Source organism: Miscanthus floridulus, chromosome 1 (assembly GCF_019320115.1).
Source record: "Miscanthus floridulus cultivar M001 chromosome 1, ASM1932011v1, whole genome shotgun sequence".
NCBI classification, from domain to species: Eukaryota; Viridiplantae; Streptophyta; class Magnoliopsida; order Poales; family Poaceae; genus Miscanthus; species Miscanthus floridulus.
This window is the reverse complement of record NC_089580.1, coordinates 167,775,423-167,787,742: the sequence shown is the minus strand read 5'-3', so window position 1 is coordinate 167,787,742 and position 12,320 is coordinate 167,775,423. Positions and strand designations below refer to the sequence as shown.

The window sequence follows — 12,320 nt, the reverse complement described above, 5'->3', positions numbered from 1 at the left end:
GAAGATCGTGCGCAATGCTACCTCTGGCTGCTCCCTCGAAGGACACGCCAGATGGCGGTTTGCCCGATAGATGGGCCGAGACCATCGCAGGTAAGGAAGGGATATAGGGCTAAAAATGCTCCCACAGCCCATTACAGCCCACGAGTTCAAAGGTTGGCCCATCTACGAGTTCACAACCGCTCTAGGGCACCTTTAGATCGAGGGTGGAAAAGGATGGGCCTGCTAGCGGCTAATACACAAGCACACGAGTGCTACGGGCATCCCGACCCATGTTCGAGTCCTAGTCAACGCGCCGTCCATGATTTTTTCCTCGAAGAAAGGCAGCGAGCCCTTGGGACTGGATGAATGGATCCAAGAACTATATGGACTGATCGCCAGGAATCTAGAGTCGATCACCAGCTGACCCATGCCCGACCCCCGTGAATGGGATGTCGGGGCCCCACTCGAACTAGGCCCGTTAACAGCTAATCGAGCACCATGGTTCGTCCACTGAGGAAAACATGGCATGGCTCAACCCCTCTGTTTTGTCGAAAAAATGCTTCAAGGAGAACAATTGCAAGACGAGACGACCCCTCAATTGGACCCTCGCAACGCACGGGGGCTCTAGGGGAATTGGACTCGCGAAGAGACCAAAAACACGATCACGTGACAACAACGGATCGATCGGGTCCTAAGAGGGGCCATAATTAAGGAAAATTCTCTCCGGTCCCTAAAGAAATCCCACAGCTACACGCCCTCAAAAGAAGTTCGGTTGCAATAGAAAGGGATCATAACCACCGAGGCATCTCGCAGGCAGTAGAAGATCAAAGCCCTCGAAGTCCCCCCATCCGAAGAAGCCTACGAAGGAGTATCCTACTCCTCTGTGGGTTCAGGGGCTACTGTCGGATATCAGTATTAGAGATACCCGAAGAAGGGATCTGAGCACCATGGATGACAACTCACCTAGGTAATTAAGGATGTATTTCAGTCTCGACCGACCCTGAAGGGATGGTTTTCGCCTTGCTAGACCCCTTGGGTATGGGCCCCGTGTCGCCTGACCTCGAGGGTATAGGAGTCGTCTCGCCCGACCCTGAGGGCATGAGCTCTGTCTTGCTCGACCCCTCATGCGCGGGCTCCGTCTCGCCTGACCCCTCGGGTGTGGACTCTGTCTCGTCCGATGAGGTCCGTACCACCCCCAACTATTACGGGTCCAAGCGTATGGGCCTGGGTCAAGCCTCTGACACCAGAAGGGGTGCAGGCACGCCTTGACGTGACCCATGGCCACAACAAGCCATGCCCGGGGTTCGCATCGCCAACAGTGACGGGTGCATGGGCATTGTGCTGCCTAATCCCCATACGGCTGCTGACAGGCATGTCAGTTTACCACGCTGTCCGCCGAGACGGGATGGAACGCCACGATCAGCTGATGATGTTGAGGCATGGCACCAGTGGTGAATAGGAGCCCGGCGTGGAGCCATCCCCATCACCATCTACAGCGTCGGCGAGACCAGCATGAAGGAGAAGGAGACAACGGTCCTAGAGGACTTGTTCTCCCTGATTTTCTCTCTCTCTCTCTCTTCTCTTTTTCTGATGTAACCTGCATCTTTCCTTTCTTCTATAAAAGGGGGAACACAACGCAACACAACGAGGGAAGAAAGGAGATAGGCACGAGCACACGGCTGAGCAGCTGAACAAACTCTCAACACTTTTCAATCCTTCCACCAGAGACCTAGGATCCGCTCTCTCTCTCTCGCCTATCTGTAACCCCTACTACAGACAGTGCCGGTAACATGAGCAGTAGTAGACTAGACGTAGGGACATTCTGCCTGAACTAGTATAATTATTGTGCCCTCCGAGCACACCATCCGGGCCAGACGCGCAAACTAGAAATTTACTAGCTGGTGATCCGAAACACCGACAAGAAGCATTTGCATCAGGATTGAAATTAGTAGGGTTGACTGCTTTATCATCAAGTGGAATAACACATAAAGGCTCTAACAACTCATACTCAAGTGCATCAGAAACAACATTATCAAAGACTTCTACCAACACCCAGCAACACATTTTAGACTTATACATGTCAAACAAATCTATCATCTGAATCTCAGTGTCTAATCTAACATCTTTTTGCACATTTTTGTCAAAGAACCACAGAGATGCAGACTGGTTAGAGGCCCATTTAACTTCATTCCGCAAGCTTTCCCTCAACAAGTCTAAAGAAAACGACCCTATCTCGACATCCCACTTAATCACAAAATCTTTGGTGTAAACTTTTCTACCCAACGCATCTGTTGTATTGAAACCTTCAACTTTAATCTCTAGCGAGAAGAGATCGGTCCTAGCAGGAAGTAAGCAGATCAAGTCATTCGTCGATGGAAAGTCATGTTACATCGAAATGGTTTTAGATGCGTACCTCGATATGCTGTCATCAATTACCGCAGCACGGTTACTATGATCTTCAACCGACTAGCATCGATAGTAGTCGTCGCCGCCGTCGATCGCAGTCGCTGCCGCCGCCCACGAACTAGGGTTTGAGCAAGAGAGAGGAGGCGGTGGAGAATGGATGGATTGACTCGATCTAGTCAAACAGACGCATGAATGGAGAAGCTGGGGCAAAAGAGTCCATATGAATATACGTACTAGTTATATACATCTGCATGTGGCCCACAAGTTATGGCAAATGTACATAATGTTATTTTTGAACCACTGGAATTGTAACGGTACGCTTACAATAAGATTAATAATAATGGTATTCGTCAGAACTCAGAATCGCGAGAACTGTAATGCCATCCATGCAATTAACCCTTGTTTTAATTGATCCGCTCCGCGCGCAGGCCAGGCTCGAGGGATTCGTCACAGACGGCGGCTACGCTTGCGCCTGACCCGGCTCCGCCTGCTGCGGCTACCGTGGCAAGGTCAGTCTGCTCGATCACATTCACATGTCCATCCGTTTCGGAACACTTCGCCGGTTCTGTGGTTTTTGCGCGGAAATTCTCAGGCTTTTCTTCTACGCGCCGCGCAGGTGCTGTCGGCGCTGCAGTTCGAGTCGAAGAACCAGAACGGTCACATTCTGCTCCCCAACGGCAAGTTGCTCTACGACTACGACCTGTTCCACGAGCTCAGGGACGTGCCCACCGAGGCGTTCGCGGAGGAGTTCCGGGCGGCCGCCGGGGTACCCATGACTGTGCCCGCCGCCGAAGCCTCGTCAGCGTCGCAGGGGAAGCAAGCGGGCGCGCCCGCGAGCTGGGAACCCAACGGGGTTCAGGTTGACGGCGTGACGGCGGAGCCCCCTTCGCCCCCTGCGCCTGGATGGGAGACGTGGAGATGCTGACCGAGGAGGAGAAGGCCAGCTTGTGTCTGGTGGTTGGTTTGAAGTGAGCGATTCCACTGATCGATTTGTTATGGCAACTATCTATGCGATGGTATAATTTCGTAGCGATTCACTGGGACTCGGGGACATGTGTTCAATCATAAACTGGCAGAATCAGACAAGTATTTATGCAATTATCCCTATTAGTACTCGTTGCAGATTTATTCCAGTCTTAGTCCCTTCTGTTTTTGAGCAGGGAAAGCAGTTCCACGACTGAGTCAGACACTATGTGCGGCGATGAAGGGCCTGCGGCAGAACAGATCAAAGATGAAACAGCTGGTGACCCTGTGATGCATGATGTTAAAGTGCGAGTGACGGAAACGAAGTGTCAGCTAGACAGTGACCTTAGAGATGTTAGAGGATTGCTGTCCACTGGACTTCTTGAAGGTTTCAGGGTGACCTACAAGAAGGATGAGGTGTGTGTTGTTCCTGCTGGCATTAGGATTGTTGATTCAGTAAACTGATCGAAACCTATGGTTTTATATCTCAAGAACAACATTTATGCTTCATTTTGATTATCTTTAGGTGGAGAACGTTGGACGGATAAATGGACAGGGTTATTCTTGTGGCTGCCCACAGTGTAATTACAGTAGTAATGTAAGCTTTCTGGTACTGTTTGTGTTGCATCAATGGTAACTTCTACTCCTCTTGTAAATTGTCTGATACCTGATCTCATGATGCCTGATAAATTGTAGATTATGAATGCACGAGAGTTTGAGAAGCATTCTGGTCAGTCATCTAACAACCAGAATGATCACATCTTCTTGGATACCGGGATTTCTCTATTCAGGGTGTTGAAAGAACTAAAACCTTATAAGCTTAACATGCTTGGGGATTTCATTGAAGAAAAGATTGGTTTTCCTCCTAATTTTGATGAGTATAACAAGTGGAAAGGTATTTTAGCTAGCACCTAAGTATTCATTGGTTTTGTGTGTTGCTCAGCATGTGCTAATTTTCCCCTTGTCCTATCTTCCATCTTGTTGACCATTTAGCTTCGTTTCAAAAGAAGAAAGATAAAGATTATTTAGATGCTGTGGCTTCAGATGGTTGTTCGACTCAGAGGTAGGTTGCATTGCAAAATTTCAATAAGACTTAAGTTCAGATTTATAAATACCTATATGCCGTGCCGTGTTATTTCAAGACCTATTTATGTTCCTATATTCTATATATGCGTCCATAGTTTTACCTACTATTGTTTTGGGGCTTCAGCTTCTGTATATGCTCAGTAAGCTCATAAACCTTGCAAGCGATGGCTTGGGCTAGTGGGATGCATTTTCAATGAGAATTGATTCTTAACTTTGAACTGACCATCCCTATCCTAGCTAATTTATTTTTCTATCTCTTAACTGTTTTAGCAAACCTTTTCACCATTTCGATGAAGTGTACTACCAATTTGCAGTCAATTACATTTAAATGGTCATAATGCTCCTCATGCTAACTTCACCTTGCTGTGAAACCCCACTTCTAGTTCACGGGGGTCGGCTGCGGGGGAGATGATTTATAGTTTGAGAAACTACTTGAAAGAATCTGCCAGCAATACCATCTCAAACATTAACTGGAGTGCATCTAAAAGGCGGTCTAGGAGACAATTTAGACAAGGAGGCACTGAGACTTCAACTCCAACCTTTGGGGGAAGCCCAGGCAAAGGGGTTTCTGGCCTCTCTATTGGCACCTTAGAGAAGAAAGGCACTGAAGAAACTCGCAGTGAGAACACAGGAGGCCCTCTCAGCATCGATGGTGTTAAGTCTGATTCTCCAGTACCTACTGCAGTAAGCCGTAACTACTGTAAACATGATTCCACAAATTTAGGGCTTTCTTTATCAAGTCCAGTAACAATCGCGCAAGGGCCACTCCCAAACTACAGCATAGACTCAAAGTCAAAAGAATCAAAAACAAGGTAAAAGATTAAGTCTTTTGTAACATTTAAGGGATCTTTCTGCAATAGCTGGTGAAAGGTGTTCTTTTACATGACATTTTGAAATGATACATAACCTACCTTTTCCTCAGGGATACCACTCTGCATCCACTGATTTTCAAGGAGGGTGGCCTTGCAGATAATACTTTGTTGACTTACAAGTTGAAGAGTGGAGAGGTGCTCTGGATATTTATGTGAACTATATTGGCTCCTTTTTCCGCAATTACCTGAATCTGTAGCACTCTTAAGAGGACTCATGCTTCACTGTTTTTTAGGCTCTAAAGCAAGGGTATAAGCGGGGAACAGGTATCATCTGTAACTGTTGCAGTCAAGAGGTACAAAACTAAGCAATCAGCGAATTTTGTTTCTTAGGGTCTAATTATTCTGCATGAGGACCAATTGATGTTTTTGCTGTTCTCTTTCGACTCCAGTTTACTCCTTCACAGTTTGAAGAGCATGCTGGCATGGGGAGAAGACGGCAACCGTAAGCACCACCACTTTTGGGAAGAAATTGTGCCTATGTGAACTTTATTACTCATAGAAGAGCTATAAGTTCAAAATGGCATTCAATTAACTTTTTGTAATAATCTAGACCTAAAAGAGTTCTTGGGTGTTTAAGTTCATCTAAGTGGTGAAAACTTTATGTTTCAGGTATCACAACATTTATACATCAGAAGGATTAACACTTCATAAGCTAGCTCTGCAACTGCAAGATCATCTGAATTCAAATGGATTTGACAGTGCTAGTGTTTCCAGCTTCAGTGACTACCCTAACCTTACTTCTTCATCAGGTAACTTAATGGGTATTTTGTAATGCGTACTCCAAGGTTCATTGTAATAACCAATACCTTATTTAGGTTTGTGTCTATTTCATCAAATTACCCAGTGCAGATTATTCGGTTTGCTGCATGTTGAGCGGTTATGGCTCATGATCTCTTTTGAATTAGCAGCTATGCCTGCACCCTTTGTGAATGCTCAGGCATATATTGGTTGATGTCTTTGTGTTGGTCTGTTTAAAAGTGGGTATCCTGCTGCAATGATGTACCATCAGTTCACCTTGTTGGAAGATGACTCTGTAGTTCCCTTGGCCATAGGACCTGCCTGCTAAGAGCCTAAGAGATTCCTTCCTTGTTTTTAAGGAATAAATTATTTGAAAGTTACATTCTATGTAAAATGACAAAGTAAAAAAAAAAAAGAGTTGTGGGGGGGGGGGGGGGGGGGGGGGGGGGGGGGTGAGGCATTTAAGTGCCTGCAGTCTTTGTAATGCTAAGACCATACCAGACTTATCTTTGCCCCATCCTGTTAACTAGCCCGAACCAGCCAAACTTTTGGAAATATTAATGATTGCCAGTTGTCATAACGAATTGCTTTCAAATGTCTGATTACTGCAGTATGAAGCTCAGTTTGTTGGGTTTTGTTCAACTTTTGTTAGAGATACGTAGATATTTATGTCTCTAACCATTCCAGTCGATGGTTTTGTGGCCTGGATCGTTGGGTTAACTAGAAGGATACCCCACGCGTTACTGCTTGACTCTCTTAGAAATGAAATAGTTGTATATATGAGTTAAATCATCTACATGTTCTTACATCCATTCTTATCAAAATTGGTTGCATTAACAGGTTGGAAGTTAGTGGGACATGGCTTTTAGTGGGAGATGATGTGGATAGTTAGTGGAAGATGATGTTGATGTTTTGCATGTTGAGATGGGACATGTAGTGGGGATTAGCTTTATAAGAGATATAGATTTGAGGAATTGGACTGTTTTAGGACTATGAGGATGATACTTGATGCCTTACGTAGATGGAACTTTAAGCATGGGGGCACTGCTGGTGTTCTCATGTTGAACTATTTGCACTGAGCACTTGCCATTCCTAAAGGATGGTAGGGGTAATAAGGTAATCCCCTCATGGAAGTTTTTCAAGGCAAGACATTAACTTGTGAGCAAAAAGTTCTGCAAAGGTCAGGGCATGGTACACACTACACAACAATCACACTTTACGAGGAGAATAGTATCTTTCTGCTAGATTCCCTCCTGCGGATTGGAAAGGTTGTATATCCTTACTCACAGGGCCTTTTGTCTAAGGAAAATACTTCTAGAGAGAAAAGGATGATGGGTAGTGACTACTGACTAAGCAGTGTTCCTGCGGCATCTTACCTGGCCATAGTGTTGAAGTGAAGGAGTTGTTGAATAGTGAAACTTTTTGGGATGGCGATGTGGTCTTCAAGCGAGGGCTCTCATATTCTTGGTGGATTTACTACTACCATCCTTCATTTGTTTTGCTTTACTACTACCATTCTTGCTGTACCCAGAGCTTGCAAAGTCATCTACTACTGTCTTGAGATGGATACGATATTGCTGTATATTGTTTGTTCTAGAGGGCGTTTTATCTGTATAAAGATTTAAAGTTTTTTTTTGGTTGAAATGAAGTTTCTTTTTCCTCCGCAATCATCGGTACCTCCTATCCTGGCTTCACAAAACGTTTTTTGTTTTTTACTTAATTGGTTTGATACAGTCTTGTCACTAAGTCTACTAAGTTGTATTATGACTTATGACCCCTGATTTGTTCCTTACCATCTTTGTTTTTTCACACTTGCATGAATGCACTGGTGATCTACTGTGTATAAATGATTCCTTCAATTTTCTGTTCTTGTGTGTTCAAAGTGTATAGTCGACTTGGTTTATGTACCTTCTGCAGATACAGTATTTTCCCAATATCTTTATAAGTGAGCAGAGTAATTATGCTTGGACTTCACACTGCCCTGTGAAAAGAACTGACTTGGCCTCAGTAGTCAGTAGCCCTTTTTTGTTTCTTTGGTCACATATAGATTTTTATTTGAAGGCTATGTTATTTAGATCTGATTGTATTACCTTTAGGCAACGAGGGAGTGATCGTTGAGCTTTATGTTTGCAAATAATTTAGAGCCTCTGCGTTGTGCCAATTGGTTTCTTTTATTACAGGTTGTGGCAGAGAACCTTCTACTACCAGTGGACCTATTGTTCCCCTGGAACGGACTTTACAAGAAAGAGTGGTCGAAACAGAGAATTGCTATTTCTGTGGGTAAGATACTACTAATAAATATTTTTTATCGATAGATTAATAGGATCAGTTGAGCTTTATATGAAAATTTGCATCTTTACATAATGTCAGGTATGGCCACACAACCATTGGAAATATCGATCCAGACACGATTATCTTCTGTAACCAGGTCTGTTCTGCTTAATGCTTATGCCCAAAGTATTGCCTTTGATAGATTGCTGGCTTGTGAATTATGCCTTGTTACTATTTGCAGTGCGAGAGACCATGCCATGTGAAATGTTACAACAATAGAGTTGTAAAAAAGAAGGTTTGTGACCTTTTCACTTATATGGGCGAAAGGAAGGCCTGCCATTGTGAATGATACATCTGAATGATTAAACTGAACATTTCAGGTGCCTCTGGAAATTTTGAAAGAATACATGTGTTTTCGCTTCTTGTGCTGCCAAGAATGTCAATCGCTTCGTGACCGTCTAGAAGAAGGATTGGACAAGTGTGAAGAGATTTCCTTCCTTAGACGGATAAGATCCAATATTTGTTGGCGGCTTTTAAGTGGAATGGACGCAAGTAGGGATGTCAAACTCTACATGCCTCAGGTCATTGATATCTTCAAAGTAAGTTGTTCTTTCGCTTATAAATTTTGCATCTGCCTGTCAGTAGCTTCTTGGCTGCTATAGTCTCACCTTGATCTCTGTACTTCATAGGATGCATTTGTGGAATCTACTGATGAGCACAGTGACATCTTCTCAGATATGGTTAATTGGTATGTTCTTGCTTATTTTGCCAACTCTTAAGTCATGTATGAGTGGGTTCATTGATCTGCGTTTACCTGTAGTCTTTTTTTTTCATAGATTGAAGTATGTAAACAATCTAAACTTCATTGTTGCAGCAAAAATGGAGACCAAGAGAAGGATTTTCGAGGAATGTATTGTGCACTGTTAACTGCAAGGTGGTTCTTTTCCGTGCCATGCCTTTCATTATTATGCCATTTTGTTCTTCTGGTCTTCATAGTGACGCCTCTATTATGCCTTCGATACTTGAATTTTTATGGTTCTGCGTGCAAACTTTACAATTTTTGTTGTTGCTGGTATTCTTACTTTTTTTCTCCTATTTTGATTTCATTGCAGCACGCATGTTGTGTCTGCTGCGATTCTGAAAGTGCGCATGGAACAAATTGCAGAACTGGTCCTTATTGCCACTCGTAGAGAGTGCAGAAAAAAGGTGGAATTGAACTTGAACCAGACACTCCATAGCTGATATTGTCGAATACCTCATGTAATATGATTCTACATGTCCCACTCCTAAAAAAAAAGAAAGCAATGCATAACTAGAGAATGTCGATGAGTCACTGACTACATTTTTTTCAAAAATAAAATGATTTGGAATATATTTAGTCATCAAGAATTAATTGTATCAGCAGATATTTTGGGTGCTGTTCCACTTTATGTTAATTCTCCATCCTTATATCTGATCCCTGGGTCCCTTCACCTACCCTTGTGTGAGTCCAATTTTTTTAAGGACTGGCATGCGATAATGTCGTTTTGTTTTGATAATTCCGAATGAAACCATTTCAGCTACTTTTACTATTGAGTCTTATTGTTTGGCATTTCTTTGTGCAGGGTTACTTCATACTTCTCCTAAAGTCAATCGAGGCAAATTTGAGAGCCTGGAATGTAAGCCTTCTTACTGCGCCTGTTGACCCTGAAATGGCGCAAATCTGGTCAGAGAAGCTCGGGTTCACCATTTTGTTAGCTGAAGAGGTAACCACATTATCTGTCGCATATTCTTATGGTTCATTAAATGGTGAAGTTATTTGATTAATTTTTTGAACCAAGACTAACCGAATATTACAAATTCTTTCCTTTGTTCTGCTAATGCTAACAGTATTACGCTCACTTGTTGTTCTGTTGACAGAAGGAGTCAATGCTGGAGTCGCAACCCCTGGTGATGTTCAAGAACCTAGTCTTGGTGCAGAAATCACTTGCTTGAGCAAATCAAACCTGTGTTTGCTTATACTACTTCAGAAATGGAAACCTAGTTTGTAATGTATGGAAGAGAATTTGCCTTTGTACATAATGTAGTTTAGTCTAGGAGATGATTCAGGGCATAACCTTTCTTGAGACGAGACAGTACGGACATGAGTTTGTTTATTTTTCTTATATTAGTACTCCTATGTAGTCTAGATGTGTACTAGGTGTGTTGTTAGTTGCGCGTGTGCAGGGCGTCATTTGCCATACAGCTTGGTGCGTGTGACTGCAGCAGGTGTTCTCACCTGTATAATCGAGTGATCACACGTGCTTATTATGACAATATAAGGCGGTCCGACACGTGCTTTTTAACATAAGGCAGTGCTGCCGCAGGAATTCTTGTGAGACAACACTGTAGAATGGCTGCCCAGCGCTGCTGTGATCAGCAGCCGCTGTCCAGCATAATCAACTTTGCATCACTCATCATCATGCGCTAGAGCAACGACGAGGATATCTTTGAATGAACACAGAAACAACGAGGCCAAGCATAGGAGAACTGTCCCCAGCTATCTGCATTGCCAGGCCATGCCATGCCAAGCCTACACTTTGGGTGTCTCTGATAGTATCCTCAAACCAGAGCTACTCTCGGGCGTCCATCATCCAAGTTTTGTGCCGTGAAAGATCAATCGCCTAGCCGCACCATCCTACGGTCTTGTTCGTCGTGAAGCCAGCATGCGAGGAACGGGTGTCCTGCTCAGGAAGTCAGGAGCGGGCTTTGGCTGCCTTGGCTTGGCAGGGTCAACGAAGATGACCCATCCATCCAGAAACTTGGCGTTCATCTCCTGCCGCGCTTTCTCAGCCTCTTCTATGGTGGCATATCTCACGAAATCGAAACCCTTTGACCTCCCAGAAACTCTGTCCGTCACTACTTTGGGTTATTTGGATCCACGCCATTATAATTCTTAAACTTTGTTGATCTACTATTACAATTCACCTATTCTGAAATTTGCCATTACAATTCTTCTTCTACCTGATACTTGCCATTTTCTACGTCTTCTGGGTGTCTGGGCCCACTGTTAGACCGTATACGTGTATATATCTTCCGTATGGACCAAAACACCCCCTGCCGCTTCTCTCCCTCCACTCACTGACGTGTGGGCCCCACACATCAGATTCTCCTTCAACCTCCAACCATCCTGGAAGGACGGCGTCCGGCGAGATGGGAGGGGCGGGCAGACACTTCGAGCCTGACCTCCCGCGTGGGAGCTCCGTCCAAGTCATGGCCGCACGGGAGCTTCGGGCAGGCCTCTCCCCGACGCCGACAGCCATGGCCCACGGCTCCTGCTCGCTAACCCACCGCTCGCTGCTTGTCGTGCTTGCGCGAGCGTGCCCTACTAACCCGAGCGTGCGCTGCCGCTGGCTGCTTGCCATGCTCCCGCAGGCGCGCGGGCGAGCAGCAGCAGCCGCCGCCGCCGCCCGCCGCGTAGATCCGGCCCATCCCTCGCGCCCTCCGCTCACGCGTCCCGGTGCGGCAGCCCTTGCTCGGGCGGCCTCGGCACGACGTGACGGTGGACCACCGCAGAAGGCCCCCGGCACAGCGGCCTCAGTCGTGGGCTCCCCGGTATGGGTGGGTCCCGGCGTGAGAGACCTCTCGTGTGGCTGCCCCGACGCCCCTCGGCCTGACGATGCACCGGCGCAGGCAGGCTCGTCAGTCTTGCGCTAATGGCCTAGGCGAGGGCACCCCTCAGCGCGGCGGCGCACTGGCATGGTGGCGCAGAGGCGTGGGTGGCCCTGGCTGTGGGCGACCTCGGCGCGGCGGCCCAGGTGAGGGCGTCCCCTGCGCGGGCAGCCCTCGCTGTGGCCATGGGCATGGGGCGTGGGTGGCCCTGGCGCGGCCGCACACCAGCGAGGGTTGCGCCGCTGCGGCGGCGGACCGGTGCGGCGGGATCCGGTGAGTGGATGGAGAGAAGCAACAGGGGGTGTTTTGGTCCATACGGAAGATGTGTACACGTATACGGCCTGAAGTGGGTCCAGACACCTGGAAGACGTAGAA

The 12,320-nt window shown here is 46.0% G+C and overlaps 1 pseudogene; it reads left to right on the top strand.

Annotated features, from left to right (window-relative positions):
• The first annotated feature begins 3,007 nt into the window (after positions 1 to 3,007).
• LOC136501278 (uncharacterized) lies at positions 3,008 to 10,641 on the top strand (annotated as a pseudogene).
• The last annotated feature ends 1,679 nt before the right edge of the window (positions 10,642 to 12,320 follow it).